The sequence below is a fragment of the Lissotriton vulgaris genome, chromosome 4_1, assembly GCF_964263255.1.
Source record: "Lissotriton vulgaris chromosome 4_1, aLisVul1.2, whole genome shotgun sequence".
Taxonomy (NCBI): Eukaryota; Metazoa; Chordata; class Amphibia; order Caudata; family Salamandridae; genus Lissotriton; species Lissotriton vulgaris.
In genome coordinates this window covers 607,524,139-607,542,145 of record NC_141691.1, presented here as the reverse complement: position 1 = coordinate 607,542,145, position 18,007 = coordinate 607,524,139, and the positions used below count along the sequence as shown (strand labels likewise).

At 42.7% G+C, this 18,007-nt stretch overlaps 1 protein-coding gene across 1 annotated transcript in view; it reads right to left on the bottom strand.

Moving 5' to 3' along the window:
* Positions 1-18,007, bottom strand: part of NME8 (NME/NM23 family member 8) — an 843,103-nt gene that overhangs the window by 801,524 nt on the left and 23,572 nt on the right. The gene's annotated exons all lie outside the window — the stretch shown is intronic.

Here is an 18,007-nt window from a genome sequence, read left to right as displayed (position 1 = left end):
TTATAGGACACTAGGGGCATATGTATCAAGCCCTTTTCCCGTTCGCAACACACTGATTCTCAGAATCGGCCCGTTTGCAAATCGGAAAAGGCCTTTTGGGATGTATCATCCTAAAAGGGCATCGCAAATTAGAGAATCGCAAAATTTGCGATTCTCTTTTTTGCAATTGCATTTAAGGAATCTCTAATTGCGATTCCTTAAATGCAATGTAGGAAGCACAGAAAAATTGCAATTCTGCCTTAAGAAATCGCAAATTACCACCAACTTCAAGTTGGTGGTAATTTGCGTTTTATTTAAAAAACGCACTTCTGTTCCAGAAAGAATATTCAAAACCAAGGAGACGCTTCCATCCTAAGTATCCTAGGCAATTCCTATGAATTGCAGGTTCCCAAGCAACACCTACTAAAGTACGGATGCTTGTACTGGTTCACATGGCTCTCCTAACCTACATCTCATTCTGCAGGTACACCTGCAGTGCCCTACAATAACCTGTCTTTTGAATCTCCTGCCGTCAAGTCAAGTCAGAGGATTTATATAGCGCACTACATACCCAGAGGGTCTCAAGGCGCTTAAGGAGGGGTGGGGAATTACTTGTCAAATATCCATGTTTTATGTTGTTTTCTGAATGCTAGGTGGTTCTGGGTAAGGCGAAGGCAAGTGGGAAGTGAGTTCCAGGTTTTAGCTGCCAGGTAGGAGAAGGATCTACCTCCCATGGTGGTCTTGTTGATGCGAGGTACAGTGGCAAGGGCTTGGTTGGAAGATCGAAGCTGGCGGGAGGGGGTGTAGAAGGACAGTCGTGTGTTGAGGCATTCTGGTCCGATTTCGTAAAGTGCTTTGTGTGCGTGGGTTAGGAGCCGGAAAGTGATCCTCTTATTGACGGGAAGCCAGTGGAGGTTTTTCAGGTGACCAGAGATATGTTCTTTACGTGGGATGTCTAATATGAGCCTGGCTGAGGCGTTTTGGATTCGTTGGAGTTTTTTCTGGAGTTTAGCGGTGGTACCGGCGTAGAGGGTGTTTCCATAGTCCAGTCGGTTAGTGACCAGAGCGTGGGTGACCGTTTTCCTAGTTTCGGTGGGGATCCAACGAAATGTTTTTTTGAGCATGCGAAGAATATTGAAGCAGGATGAGGAGACGGCGTTGGCTTGTCTGTTCATTGAAAGTGAGGAATCCAGGATGACGCCCAGGTTCCGTGCGTGGTCTGTCGGGATGGGTGCTTTTCCAAGGGCTTCTGGCCACCAAGAGTCGTCCCATGCGGAGGGGGAGGTACCTAGGATGAGGACTTCTGTTTTATCTGAGTTCAGTTTCAGACGGCTGTGTTTCATCCATTCGGCTACTTCTTTCATTCCTTCGTGTAGGTTAGTTTTGGCGGTGCTAGGGTCATTGGTGAGTGATAGGATCAGTTGAGTGTCATCCGCGTAGGAGATGATGTTGAGGTTGTGTTGGCGGGCGATGGCCGCGAGGGGGCTCATGTATACGTTGAAAAGGGTGGGGCTGAGTGAAGATCCTTGTGGTACGCCACAGATGACTTCAGTGGCCTCTGACTTGAATGGTGGGAGGCGAACTTTCTGGGTTCTTCCGGTGAGGAACGAGGTGATCCATTCCAGTGCTTTTCCTTGGATTCCGATGTTTCTGAGGCGCTGTAGAAGGGTGCTATGGCAGACTGTGTCGAAGGCTGCGGAAAGGTCGAGGAGGATGAGGGCGACTGTGTCTCCATTGTCCAGTAGAGTTCGAATGTCGTCTGTTGCTGCGATGAGGGCGGTCTCCGTGCTGTGTTTTGCTCGGAAGCCGGACTGTGAGGAGTCGAGGGATTTGTTGGCTTCGAGGAAGGCGGCGAGCTGGTTGTTGACAGCTTTCTCGATGACTTTGGCCGGGAATGGAAGGAGCGAGATGGGGCGGTAATTTTTGAGTTCGGTGGGGTCCGCTGTGGGTTTTTTCAGAAGGGCGCTGAGTTCGGCGTGTTTCCAGCTTTCCGTGAAGGTGGCGGATTTGAAGGAGCAGTTGATGACGTCTCGGAGGTGCGGTGCCGTCTATCATATGAAGGTGCAACAACCATTGGTTCATCATCAACTGAGTAAGAAGAAAGCCCTGGTAAGGAGGACCCCATCCCCATTCAACAATCTACATCCAACAGCCTTCCAGGTAAAATTTCCCAATCACTGGACAGCCTGCTGACATTATTAGATGGTATGGCATGTGAGGAGGGTTGACATGGACACATCCAGCTCCAATCCTCTCTGAGGGGGTGTATTTGCCAAATAGGCGAAGAGTTACTCAATATTGAAGCTCACTAGAAAGATGTATCAAAGTTGTTGAACAGACTAACCTGGGTCTTGGAGAAGATGAGCGTATTCATCTAAGAAATGGCAAAGTTGCACTGAGAATCACTTTTTTTGTCAAAGGAGAAGGATGCAAGGTGACATACCTTGACCAGGCAGATGATACATGCCAGATCATATAGGTGCCTGTGTCAATCAGCAAGCCCAATGCAAAAGCATTTGTTTACTGGCCACAACATTGACCTGTAAACGCACCCCTCCCACAAACTCACCTACACCAACCTCAAGCCCACCACCTTCCAATCCACAACCCGAACCTCATCTTCCCATGGACTTAGTATTGAGTAGCCAGAGACATGAAGGACTCCCAGGGCTTGGACAACAGAAACCAGACCCAGGAACATTTCATCCAATCCTTCACTGACTCAACCTCGCAAAAAAACACAACTATTATATCCAATTATCCCAAACCTTTGGATCTATATAGTGTTTGCAGTTTTTTAAATGAGCTGCACTTTTGCCTCCCATCAATACTATGTATTTCTAGCCATATTCAATGGTTCTTTGAGAGGAATTCACTGTATTGTGCTACTTACTCTCTATAGTATGGCATTTTCCAAAACGCCAAAGACACCTGCATTCGACAAGGCACACCTACACATTCCGTAAAGAGTATTAACACATCCATGTTAAAAAAAAAATTAAATGGTTTATTTCATTATTTTGCAAATAACTTATTTGTTTACTATTTTAAAGAGAATAGTGCTTGCAAATGGGAAAAAGTCATGGATAGTGACCCCAGATCAGGGATTCAAAGTCAACTTTGAGGTGGGTGGTCACTGGAAAACAAAACACACACTGAATTCGAGGAGACAAGTCGATTTACAGGCTACAAAGGGAAACATAGAATAAAAGTTCAAAACATCCAACATAAATAGTTCAAAAGAGTTATAATAATGTTGAAAATTTAAAAATAAAAAAGAAATGTAAAATTAGTCGCCCAACCCAGATGGTGTGTCAGGGTGGTATGGGTTGGAAGCAAAGGTTCCTGGCAGTCCTTGGACTCTTGTCCCACAACCACAAGGAACCAGCAGTCAAGGAGGAGGGGGTAGACAATATGCCTACAATCTAGGAGGTCAGGAGGCTGCAAAGCTCTTGATATTGGTCAGTTTGCACTTCTTAGGTTGCCTGCAAGTTTCCACTCAGGTGTTTTACAAACTAAGAAAGTGCCTATTCTGACCAGAAAGCTGGCAATCTGCCACTTAGTCACTTGGAAAGCAGCCATGTGTACATAACATGGTGAGAGCAACACATGAGGGCTCAGGTGTGTCTGGGGTGAATGCTTCCCTCTGCCTCTGTTCTTCCATGCGGGCAGTTTTTTTTACAAAGAGTTTTATATAGCGCAAACTAGACCCGAGACATTGGATATAAGAGCACTGTAAATGAGCACCAGTTTCATTCCAGACGGACAGATTCATTTTTGTTAGGCATGGGAGGATTACGTGATTTGCCTAGAATCACAGGATGATGAGCGTCGTTGCCGAGACTCGAACCCGGTTCCGGAGCTTCGAGGTCCACAGCTCTAACTGAAGGCTACATCCTCTACCCTAATTGTAGGAGTAATAGGATTAACAAGGGATGCCACTGGAGCCTTACTTGTTCTGAGGACTCTTGACTGATGGAGAGGGTGGTCCCAAACTCAGATGATGCTAAGGCCTGCTTTGAGGACGCCACTGATGTTACCTATTCTTGGCCAGGGGGAACCCCATCATCCAACGCTTCCTGGCATGTAGTGTCCAGGAACACCGCCCCTCCAAGTGGGCTCCACTGTCTTCCACTAAGTCTTTTTGTTTCCTCCTCCTCACTGGTTGTGCTTAACTGTTCATGTGCCCCCTCCCCCCCCTTGAAACAGTGGTCCTCCTTATTCTAAACCCCAGGTTCTGCAGTCTATGGATTCAGCAACACTAACAATGTCCACTGAAAAAAAATTGTCAGTAACAAAAGAAATGATAAGTACATATGCCAAATGTCTCATGTACATTCAAAGAATGTTTAACAAAATTCCACAGTATAGGCGACAAAGTACATTTGTTAAAGTCACTCCTGTTCAATTTGCAAGGTTGTTATTTTGACAGTTCACGTTTAACAATGGTCTATTGTAATCTAATATTCAGCTGAGCCATATCTTACTTCATCGTCAAACATTATTGTCTGTCTGTGTTCGAGGGGCCAAAACTACACTTTATCACATGATATACAGAGAAATCTTGACACATGGTACCTTTACATTCACATGTGCAGTAAACTGAAACATGTATATGAGTGAATGGTCAAAATCTAACAACTGATGAGTAGTGCAAGGCTAGTTTCTGATCATGTGATGGCAGATAATGTTAAGTGGTCATTGTATGTACATCAAATTTAAAGGCCAATTTTTTTGTCTATACATTGTATTAGATCCATATCTGACATGATATTGATGGAGCAGAAACATTTCTTTTGCAGGGAGCATCATAATCACTTGTAGAGCGCATCCGCCTATAATCTTGCAATCATATCAATATGAAGTATTTTGAATTATGAAATGTGTTAAAGTAACAAACAGATATATTTTAGGTTATTAACAAGTAACATGAAGAATTAACATAGGAAATGAATGTAACTAGTAGAAAATGTTAAAATGAAGAACTCGTGTTGTGAAATTAATGCCACTCATATACTGAATGTGTATAATTTGGTAAATGTGTTAGCTAAAATGCAATAGAGTTGGGCTAATCTGTAATGCTTAAAGCAATACAGTCTTATGTTAGCTAAAATGGTAGGCCTAAATTCGGAGTCCCTAACAACCCGTGCTTTAGAATTAATAGTTGAATTTCATGTGCACTATAGAATCTGTTCTTTCTCAAGTTTATATTGCAGGCGGAGATGCATTCATTAGGGGAAAGTAATGGCTTTGTTTTAGTTGCTAGACAAGGAGAGAAGAAGTAACAGTTCCATGGCTTGTAGGTAATAAATATGGAGACAAATTCACATGGGAGAAGGCATGGGAACCAAGGATGAAATGTTTCAAAGTTTGATCATGGGGAACACCATGAAAAAGAACACCCAGGACTGCACCCGGAGTGGATGGAATGTGCTAGGTGCCTTATGGGAAAGCTACCTGTGAGTAATTGTTTGTTGGAATTAGGGAAAGTGCCCACTCTTTTCTTGCCTTTGGAGAGAGAGCATCTTAAAACGAGCTCTTTCATTGCGATAGTGGCTTTATGCTACTTGATCCATTAATGGTGGAGAGACTTCTTGGGAAGACTCCGCGTACTGACACCTTTTCCTTTTCACTGATAATGCTTATGTAGGGATGTCATCTTAGTGCCAGAATAGGGATACATTTAATGCTTTACTCCATCAACCCTCGTTGCTGTTCAATTTGGACTCATGTTTCCTGATTTTCTGTATTTTACTTCTTGAATTAATAGTCTTGTTTGTGCTGCACCAATTCAATTGGATGCGTAGATTTAGCCTTATGCTAATTCTGTTGTACTTCTATAAACCTCGTGTTGAGATATCTGTACGTTGAGATATTTTTGACTTTGCAATAAACAAACTAACCTTATATAGTTGTCCACGAGTTATTATGTATCAAGGAGAGTTATTGGTTCAGGCATCATGCAAATATCCAAAACACTAAACCCATAAGACAGGTGTGGTCAATACTTTCAAAACATTTGTACACTTAGGTTTTCTGCCACAAATCTGACTTAACTATCTTTACATTACTCATGTGGCTCCAGCTGAGGATGGAGGGTTAGCTAGCTTGTTTCAGAATCCTCCTGTTCAGGGGTGTGAGCCTGGGGTACTGTGAATGAAGCTGGGGGAATACCCCCAGAACATGCTGTGCTTTAAGGCATGCACAGTATCAGAGTTTCTCCCAGTGCTTCTGACACTCCCTGCCTTTCTGCATGTGCATTGCAGTGTATGGCATTGTCCATGTAGGTTTGGCTCCACGCTGCATTGCTCAACTGGCTATCTGGCCCACATATGGTTGAGGATAGATGTATGCACTTTCTCCAACATTTAGCAACATTTAGAAAATTAGAGTTTGAATAGTGTATTTGACCCTCTTCCAATGTATGCATGTTTCCCATTTTTGTAGGGCTGAAGTTTCAGTACCCTCTGATTTAGGCATTTTTCAATATGTCGGTGAGATCGGGGTTATCGCTGTAAATATGCACTCATGTATTATGCACTTTCCTCAGAGAATGTTTGCCTGGAGGTAAATTAATAACTCTCACACCCTACCCACAAATGTATGTACTTTGCACAGTATTTGTAGAATTGGAGTTAGAATAGTAAATCTCACACCTTGCCCCAAAGAAGGCAGTTTCTCTAAAGTTTGTGGGACTGAAATTTGAATACTAAACAAGAGCCCAGAATTATGCACACTTTACTTTAGTGGGTTACAGTTTATACATACAAATACATAAAATTAGTCATATAACTGTACATGTAAGAAATGTAATTAGGGTTACAAAATATGTATATTTTAAAGTACTAACATTTCTTAAAGTTTTTATTTCAATCAAAATGCATCACATAGAAAAAATGAATTCTTTTCATTTTTGGAAAATACTTAACATAAAATATGTTTCTATTTAAGGAAACTGACATTCTTTCTAACATTTTAGAAAATAAACATATTTAGATAATGCTCACAGTCCATTATGTATATGTTTTTCCGAAACCTCTTAAAAAATATTGGACTTGATTTAAAGTTTGTCATACTGGTTACGTCATCCTAAATGTGATGGATATCCCTTCCAGGTTAGTACAAGTTCATTTTAGCATATGACACTTGCAAAAAGCCTGACATGATTTCACATTTGTGACTGAAGACCCTGCTAGATAAACTGTAAATAAGGCCCGTGTACAGATAATAATTATGGGCCAGATATATCAACATTAGGAATAGCAATTACATAATTGCTATTTTCCGTGAATTGCAATTAGGAAATTGCTATTCCTAATATATTAAACTCATAGAGATTCATTTAGTGATTCCCAGTGAGTCACAAATATACCTACCTACCTCATGAATATTAATGAGGAAGGTTGCAATTTGTGACCCATAAAATCACTGGGATGGTGGCCTGCTGGGGTCAGCAGGCTATCATGTCTGTGATTGCATCTAAATAAAGCAAAGATTCAAAAAGGGGAAGGTAGAAGTTTGTGTAATGTTAACTCTGCTTCCACACTAGTAACATCCATATTTAAAGAGGAAAGTGTGCTTTGCTAGTTCTCTGGAGTCAGGGAATCTCCAGTGTCAACCCTAATCTATTAACCATTCTCTGCCAAAGGTGTGTAAGTGATCACCACTATGGTGTCTTGTTTGGGACTCACCTGGGTGAGTACTGCCTCTTTCCGAGCAAAAGTACTGGCCAGATCCTTGTGGTGGTACATGAAATTACCTCCTGCATCGAAACATTGACACTTTCATATGAGTAAAGTATACAGGGCAAAGATTGAAAAGTGAAACTGTGATGCTGTTCGGACATGTTAATTGTCTATAAACTCACAGGTTAAGATGTTTCAGTCTTTGGTGCCAGGGGTTTGGGCCTTCACCAGGACCAAATTACAAGTTCAAAGGGCCCCTTACTGTTGAATTCTGTGGACTCGTAAGTCTTTACTTATGTGCCTTCATTCCGATTAGATCTGTCAGAAAGACGTCAGCTTCCATTGAGTCTATGACTTCGAGGAAAAAAATGATTTTTCATTAGAGATTGTGGCACCCTATTGCTATGCCATAGAACAATCTTGTGTATGTTATTCCATATGTCATATTTAATAAACCCAAATGTGAACAAGGATGCCCATACCTTTTGTCTAGGGCATACTCAAGTAAATATCTTTCAGCCCCCACCTGAAATCAGGTCGAACATTCTAACAGACAATGTTCATCACAGTACTGTGCAAACAGCTACCATGCATACGGGGAAAGGGGGCTAGCTTTTGAAATTACAATTAAAACAGTCCACTTTTGACTGTTAAGGGTATAGTGTGTGCAGGGGTGTAGAAGAGTGGTGGGAGGGGGGATACTGTTTCAAAAATGCCCACACAATTAAAAGCCCTCACTTGTAATGTAGATATATTGTGCTATTGTCAAAAGCGGATAAAGCTTTGATTGCATTATGTAAAAAGTATTTTTAGTTAGTTATAGAGATAGTGTATTTGTTCTTGTTCTTTCAGTCTGCCTCATAGGTATCGGGTGAGGCGGGGCGCTGTGGTAACCTACAAAGTGAGTATGACAATGTATGCCTCAATCTAGAAAGGCTTCTTCATCTAAATGAGGTTCCAGGTACAGATGCGCCCGCAAAAAGTATGTTGTAAAGAAGCAGTGTGTTAACAGTTTTATCACAATGTTAGCATGTGTCCCTCTGTGTTGGTTTTGAACTAGAGGGGCAGCAGCTTCTGTGCGCATAGGGGGTGAGGCATATACCCACCCTCCCAAGAATCGTATGCTCTTGTTTATCAAAAGTGTTCAAGGGTGTCCCTTTGTGCTGACTGCTAAGTTTTGATTAGGGAAGTGACAGCTGCTACGCACATAGGAGGTGTGTCACATCAGTACACTATCTAGCGGGGTAAACATGTTGGTTTGCAGTAACGGTAGAATCTGGAATAAGTTGCATTCTGTGTAGTATGAATGCATGAAATTGTGTGTGATGGCTAAATTATGTAACGTAGTGAGAGAGCCAAAGTCTCTAAAGTTTTGTCACTGGTAGGACACCGGCATCTCCATCTAGGTCGTCCTCATCCGTCCTGACAGGAGGTTGAGTTGATGTGAGGGAGCATTTTCTAAACCTAAGAGGAACACTTCCGAATTGCTGAAGTGGTATCAGGTGGGAGGTATGGAGGATTGTTCATGGAAAAAGGTACAAAATGTCCCTTTATGCAGTAGCAATGGTAATGGGTTACATAATATTGTTCTGTTAAAGGTAATAGACATAGGTCTTCCAGATATGGTGTAGTTCTTGCTATAAAAAGTAGGAAATGTAGCTGGTATATATCTTTACGAGAATTATTGACCATATTTATATTTAGATCCATTTATGATCTTGAGGTCTTGTTGTTAGGTACTTAGCTCCTCTGCTGAAAACTAACATTCTAGGGTATGTATAGACTGTGACCCATTCTATATATTGTAATGGGGTATAGGGGGTGGATCATGTAGCCCTCTCATGTACCATCTTCTAGAGTACTTGTCAATAAGAAAGATGTCTTATAATGGTCTCAGTACCCATAGTTTATGTGGATAAACCTCTGTTTTTTAATGACTTATCAATCATTTGCTGAATGTGAACCAGGGAGTATTATCATTCAGGCCTCTGACAAAGGTTCTGAGTCAATACATCCATCGCTGCTCTTTTGGAAGAGTATTCTCTGTGCGTTTTTAGCAATCTTGTCAAGTGTTTCCAGAATGATCCATACCAGGTTGTCCTCTGTATGTTTTTCCAAGTGGCAATAGGTGCTCGTCTGTGTTGTTATCTTGCCACATCAGATATTGCTGTGCTGTTTCCCTACCCATATTTTTGCTTTCCTGCAGGTCATTCTAATGTACTAAAGCTGGCACGAACATGTGATCATACAAACAACATGGGTGGTGTTACAGTTTGTGTGTTTTCTTATTGTCCAGCTCAAGTTTGGGTCCACGTCAATGGTTTGGTTCTTATGGTGAGACGACATACTGGGGGAACATCCTTTACGATGCGGATTTTACTCCGCATTGCTTTTACGACGCGTCCGTACAACGCAAGTCGTAACCACGACTTGCGCTAGAGGGCGCTAGAGGATTAAGAATAGTATATTTACTATTCCAACAACTTCCCTAGTGTCTACAGGGACTGGTGTTAGAATAGTAAATTATACTATTCTCAATCCGCGCCCCCTACGCAAGTCGTGGTAACTTGCGTTGTAAGGGACGCGTTGTAAAAGCACGCATTGTGACGGTACGCGTGGTACAGTCATACATCCGACATACTGAGCATGTTCAGCACAGGAAATGTCCAGTGACAGGCTGTAAAACCCAAGTCGTGAACACTGTTTTTCGCTGCTGAGGGCATTAAAGTGGTCTATTGTGCACCTGGTAGTTACAATGGTGCATATTAGCAAGAACCTCGGTAAAATTATTGCCGTTTTAGCGGTCACAATGTCGCACCTTTGAGAGCCTACCACTATTGACCTTAATTCATTGCACTTCAGTACCAACCTAAGATTCATTGCCCCACCCTTCACATCCCCTGTCCTGATGAAGACCCTCTAGCAAGGTTTAAACTACGCCTGCATCTACTTGGGTCGAAACGTCGACACTTCCTCCTGTGTTCAGCCTCTTTCCTGATTTATCATTTGTGATTTTATTTGAGGCATGATTGCTAAATTAATTGATGAGTTATTTTTTCCATTGTGTTAAGTTATCATTATTTCTAGTGTATTCAGGTCTCAGTGACCCTTGTTGCAATTCCCATACCTTCACTATCCCAACACTACCCTTCCCTATTCCACCTTTTAGGGGCATTATATGTGATTTACTATGTATTTATTTTATGAATGATTTTTTACGATACACTTTGTGATTAAAAACAATGTTGTTATAATTATTTTTTTATTTACTCAAGTGATTTTACGGTTGAGTCAATTGTTCGATTATCTGGGACCACTTTGTCTGTATCAACCTTCCGCCCAGGTGCCAGTGACTTTTTGGGTTAACCCGTGTTCTTACAGCGCATGGTTTGCGGAGACTGCACCCGCTACTACAAGCTGCTTCGTAGTGTATGTCCTGGTTGGAGCACATCGGGAGCCTGATATCTGTTCGCCATCCCACTTGGTTTCTGCCCTGATAGATGCAGCGTCCCTGCTTAATCAAAGGCAAATGTCGAGACGGGGAGCGAGGAACACTAAAGCAAAAGCAGCTCTGGGCAGTGCGGCTCAAGGAGGCGCCGAGAGGATAGACACTCTTCCTAAAGGTAAACGGGAAACCGGTGGCCTGAAAAAGGCGGCGGGAAGACCAGGGGCCGGAGGAGGCATGGAGGGTGCTGGCACGGATGTTGGTCTCCCGTCTTCAATTACTAAACATTTTCCTGCAATTAAGGCGGCACCTCCCCTGACTGTCCTTACATTAGTAGGCAACCCTGGCTGCCTATTAACACCAACTTTGGCCGATGGGAGCTCAGTGCAGTCGGATGATCCCCAAAAGGCTGCATGTACCTCTGTTTAATCTGGGGGAGCCGTAACAGCTGAGGTCCAACTCAGTAGCCAGGATAGCTTCAAGAATTCCATTGAAACCATAGACTCCTCCTCAGAGGTTTCCTTGGGAACCAATAGTTCTAATGCTGAAATTAGGCTGGCGACTGTATCCGCCTCTGGCTCTTCCATCTCTGTCCCTGCACTTGTAGCCAGCCTTGCTGAGGTGGGCTTAAATTCTCAAACAGGTGGAACTGCCAATTATAACCAAGGCTTGGAAGACAAACTGGGTGCCCAGGCTCCCCAGACTCCCGAATTTATTGGAGAGCATTTTTATTCAGTCTTTGACGTTTCTTTAACAGAGGATGGCGTGATTAGCTCAAGCGATGACATTTCCTCTAATAATAACGAGTTTGACCCTTCCTTCGACACTGGAACTATTCAGCGGCAGAAAAAACTTTGCAATAAGGCTAAAAGATGCAGCCAGCTCAGATGGGATTATTCGGACTCCCAATTGTCTTTTCCTCTGGGTGATGAAACAGCCAAAATTGTGCACTGTGGGGGCGTTAAATCAGCACCGGTATATACTGCAGAACCTTCTCTAACCTCCATATTGACCTCATTAAAACAATCCCAAGAAGAGGTTCGCTCTAACAACCACATTGCTAAAGGGGCTGCCAAAAAGCTGCAAGGAGGTATGCGGAAGCTGAGCAAGATCTGAACTGACATCTGTGACTGTGTTACTATGGTCGAAGGCCGCACAGAAAATCTGGAAGTTGAAGTAACTACCTTAAAAGAACAGGGAACTTCCCAAGCTGCATGTTTGATCGACGTAATGACGAAGCTGGAAGAACAAGAGAATCGACAACGTCAAAATAATCTTTGCCTTCTGGGGATTCCTGAAGGGGTAGAGGGGGATGACCCAAGGCAATATATTGTTAAGCTTTTATGAGACACTTTTCCTGATCATACAAACTGGAACAGGGACCATGAGGTCCAGCAGGCACAACGCTTCCCTTTCAATCTAAAGCTGCGACGGGATGGTAGCAGCTTCAGCTGAGAAAAACGAAGGTTCTTTTGGGGGTTTTGGGGAATTTTCTCCTTAGACAGCTGGTCTACGAACAGGCTCGCCCGAATTCCCAGAAGAGGTCTAATGGAGTGTTGTTTTTTGCAAAGCCTGATTTTTGTCACGCTACAGTAGAGCGGAGGTGACGTCTCCACCAGCTTATAGCTCTTTTTCAGCAGCAAGATGCTCAGGAGATTTTAGTGACCCCAGCTAGACTAAAAGTGATTTTTAACCCCTTGGCCGCGGCGGTAATTCCGCTGCGGCGCTGGGGGGAGGGGGCCACGCGGTGCCGCCATGCTTGTGACGGAACCACTCCGTCATGAGCCACATGCGCGCTGTGCTTGTGACAGAGTGGTTCCTTCACAGCCCCGCCCGCTCAATGGAAAGCTCCACGCAGGTTCGAAATTGATGCCACGCAGGCTCGGCGGCCGGGCCGTGACAGAACCACTCCGTCACCAGCACAGCATGTCCGTGGCTGGTGATGGAGTGGTTATGTCACCAGGACGCAAGGTGTTAATGGATCTTCCCAGATCTTTTTGTCATAGATTAAAGCAGGGGAATTTTTTTAAGAAATCAGAGGGTAGAAAGGGCTGAGTTAAGCTGTATTTTTTTTCTGATCAAGGCTAATTTCTTAAGCTCCTCTGTTGTTCTGTTATCTATAGCCTTTATTGCTGTTGCTACTGTCGGTCACATGGGAGCAGCGATGTAAGTGCACTAGCAGGCTTGTTCAAATAGGGAAGGGCACTCTTGGCTGGGGTCAATTTACTTCTTTCTATCTTTTTTTTCACAAGATTGGCAGTTATGCCCGGCATGGCCTGATGGTGGGGGTTCACATGTGATGACCAACACTCAGGGTCGACCTGATTGCTCTATTTGGGGGGTTGGGAAAGGGAGGAATGGGGAGACAACCATACTGCGGTGGGAGGAATGCTGGTGTTTCTTACTCTATGGGTTTTGGCCAATTTGAAACTGGTCTTTGGAGTTATGGTACAAATGGAAGGGTAAACAAGGGAAGTGATTGGGATGGAAAAAGGAAAAAGAAAAGAAAAAGGGGGATAATCAAGAGAAAAAGCATGCTGACCAAAAAAAGAACTTTCTAGATTTCACTTTCCACAAGAGAAACATGATTTTTATGCCTGGAATGGTATAGATATTCATGTTGGTTTAAAGGGGTGTTTTGCTTAGTCTTTCAATGTCCTTCTATTTGGAACTTGCATGATGTTTAGCCAAGATCAGTTGGCCCAGACTCTAACTCGAACAAGATGAGCAACCTTAGAATTGTTTCTGTAAACATCTGCGGCCTGAATGATGCTCTGAAGAGGCAGAAGGTAGCACAAGGACTACGCTTGTTGGATGCAGACATCGTCTGCATCCAACAAACACATATTGAGGGAGCGCAGAAACATCTGTTTAACTTGTGGGGCATAGAGTTATTCGGAGAACCTCTCAAGGTGCACGTGTGAAAGGAGTAGGGATTGTGGTTCAGAAGAAACACTCACTAAAAACCCTCCTAGTAAATTCTGGCTCTTTTTGGGAGATGGGCCATTGCTGAATGTTGTTTACCCCCTATCACCGCTTTTACTACAAGATCCATTTATAGGAGCAATTCAGATGATCCTGGAGTAATTAACTGGATCACAGGAGAACTGACTCACTGGCCACTTCCAATTATTGTTTGTGGTGATCTTAACATCAATCTGCCCATTTATTGGAGGGCGAGGGGTCTGTGGAACTATAGAGGTAGGAAACCCAAAGTATATCAGGCTATATTAAACTTAATGCATACTCATGGTCTTGATGATGCATGGGCCTATTTAAAACCAAACCAAGAGGGTTTCACTTATTTTTCAGTCCCTCATCTATCTCTTGCAAGGCTGATTTATTTTCTGATCCCTATTGACACTGCTCCGCGATTTATGTCGGACCACAATCCACTCATGCTAAACATTGGGGGGTTGGGTTCCAGAGGAGAAGTCTCAAACTGGAGCTTCGAAAAAGCACTGCTGTATGAGGAAGGATACAGGTCGTACATGCTGGGTTTGATTCAAGTATTCCTTGAGTTTAATATTTGGACAGCGTCAACCATGGTGGTGTGGGACACCCAAAAAATCAGGTTTTCGTGGAGAGACTTTACGGTTCTCCATCAGGAAAAACAAGTAAGAAAAGACACATGTTTTGGATTTGCAAGATAAAATGAAAAAAGCAGAGGAGAAATGAATGCGGGCAGTTCAGCTAGAGTTTGAAATTGAAGCTGCACAGATAGAGGTAGTAGCTGTCAAGGCTGAAATCGGGTCTATGTTTGCAGAAAGAACTGCTGCAAAATGGGCGTCTGCCCGCGAGAAAGTATATGAGTTTAGCGAACTCACTGGCCACCAGCTGGCCATCAGGACCAGACAACAGGTTTTCACCAATGCAATACTCCTGATTCAAACCGCCACAGGAGAGATTACTGACAAACCTGTTAAGATCCAGAGGGCATTTCAAGTCTATAACAATCTCTATACTGAAGAGAATACTTGGTCCCCGGATTTGAGAGATACGGAGAGTTCCCAATATCTTAACACTATATCATTGTCTCAACTCAGCGCGGAAGATCACAATCAATTGGAAAACTCTCCAACTTGGGAAGAAATTTCTACAGCACTGGCAAGTCTGCTGGATGGCAAAGCTGCTGACGCTGACTGTATCCCAGTGGAGTTTTATCAAATCTTTTCCCCTCAAACAAAAGACCTCTTTACATATATGGTAATTTCTATCTTCAACTGGGCCTCTCTACCGCTTCTTGGTCTACAGCTAAGATTGTAATTTTTCTGAAAAAAGATAAGTCACCTTTAGAGATGGGCCTATATAGGGCAATTACTCTTATTAATTGTGACTCCAAGGTATACTCTACCATTTTTGCATACAGATTATTCTCTAGAATTGAGCCACGTATCTCTAAGTGGCAACATGCATTTATTCCCAAAAAGAGCACCGTAGAACATATCCGTCGGACCATCACCCTATTTGACGCTGCCCAAGTGTCCAGAGTAGCGATCTCACTAATTTTAATTGATGCTTAAAAAGCATTTGATAAGGTCTCCTGGCAATTTCTTTGGGGTGTTATGAGGCAGATGTATTTTGGGCCAAAGGTAATTTAAGCTACTCAAGCTCTGTACCTAAATCTCACAGCCAGAATTTCGATAAATGGGAAATTGACAGAACCAATTAGAATATCACCCGGGACGAGGCAGGGCTGTCCTTGATCTCCAATGCACTTTGCCATTTATATTGATGCCCTTATTCCGAAAATTGAAATTAACCATGAGATTCTGGCTGTGAACTGGTTTGGCGCAGAAACCAAGATCATGGCTTATGCCAATGATCTGGCTGTAGTAACTCCTGACCCGGAATCAGCCACTAAAGCTTTTGAACAGGATGCTCAAGAGTTCGGGAAAATATCCGGCTATGCACTCAACAGGGAAAAAAACGCAGATTATCCTAATTGAAGGCATCAATTGGAAGGACAGTCGGGTCATACACAAAGCCAAATATTCTGGGGTTACCATTGTCGCTAATATTGACTCTTTTGTAAAAAGAAATCTGATTCCGCTGTCTGAGGAAACAAAGAGGGCACTTAGCCGGATTAATAACCTGCACTTGACCACAGTAGGGCGGTGCAATGTATTAAAAATGTTTTTTTCCCCCAAACTGCTCTATATCCTCAGGGCTATCCTTTTAGAGTTTAACAAACTTATCCCCCTCAAAAACTTTGAACAACTCTTTTCTCAATACATCTGGGACTATTCTCAGCCGAGGAGGGCCTTTAGGCTGCTTTCTCTTCCTCTGGACGGAGGGGGATGGGCGTACCCCAATCTAAGACTGTATTACTGGCCACAGTACAACAATATTGTACGAAACTGCTACATGAACACCCAGGTATGGCACCACAGGACTCCCGTCCCCCTCTACCTTATTACTCGGTGAGGAGGCTCGGGATGTCTTTGGCGGCAACTTGAATGTGGCTATTATAAACGGGTCAGATTCAAGACCCTGTTGAGTGCATATAGGGTATTTTCTAATTCACGCAGACTCTTTGGGCTAGGTAGATTACATTTCTACACTCCTATTAACAACAATACTAATTTACCAGCTATCTTCGGGAAAACATATCTCCAAAATTGGTATAAAGCAGTAATCTCAAAGCTCAGAGACGTATTTATTTCTGAAGGAGTTCAGCTGTTTAGTGACCTTAGATTGCAATTTAATCTGAGTGATAATTAGGCTTTTAACTATTTTGCTATAAAGGATTGCTTGTTTCGTAAGGCTGGTGGGTTGGCGGGGTTTGCAAAAATAGACCTTATTGAAAAATTGCAGGGCTCTGCTTTACCTTGTATTGGGTATATCATTTCGCCACTGAATAGCTGAATGTCTGATGATTTGGCCAAAATAGATAATAAATGGTAGCAGAAATTGTATGTCCCTTGCAACACGTTTCGTCTCGCTCTAAGCTCCGCTCAGAGCGAGTTGTTGTCAGCCAAATTACAGGCACAATTCTATAAGACCGGTTTCTTCCTGTATATCACACCCAGTGGAATTGCTAAATGGGGAACAGGTAAAGGAACGCTCTGCCCTAGATGCTTGGAGTTTAGTGCAGGCTCAGTTCACATGTTTGCTACCTGTTTGAAATTAGAATTACTACTTGATAAAATACAACAGTTTCTAAGTAGAATTCTATTTCAGGACATCCAGCTAACTCCAGCTATTATTTTGCTAGGTGTACAACATATGCTTAATAGGAAGAACGGGGGGTGTTAATAGTTGTCCCCATGACTATTCTTAGGATCTGCATAGCCTCTTCTTGGAGAGACCCATATCCTCCACTGTTCTCTCAATGGTTGGCCCGACTGGTAGCAACTTGTAATCTTGAGAAGGCCATTTACGCTAAGAAAGGCGTTCAGGCAAAAAAATAAAGGATTCGTTATTTGGCAACCTTTAACCACGTGGCTTAGTCAGAAAAATATCTAAGGCTTTTGTAATCTGTATTGTATGTTGATATGTCAGATTTCTGAGCAAAACCTCAACCTTTACAGGGAATGGTTATCTATTAATCGTTCCCTTCTCTTTGCATTTTTTCATTGGTCATTATTTCTGGAATGTTTGCACAAGGTTTGTACAAAGGTGCCACATATCTGCTATATTAAGTCTACTTGCGGCGGAATTAGTACTTTTTTTACCAGTGTACTCAAGCTTATTTAATGCTATTGATTATTGTACAAAGGAAATTGCTTCTTTATTTACTCCCACTGTTGGCAACATTTACTGTATTTATTTCTGAGGTGTGGGTTGGGGGGCTCGGTTGCAATTAATTTTTGTACTGTGTATTTATAAAATAAAAATAAAGAAAATGGGTGGTAGTTAATCAGATTTTTCATTAAAACTAAAATGAATCCGCCTC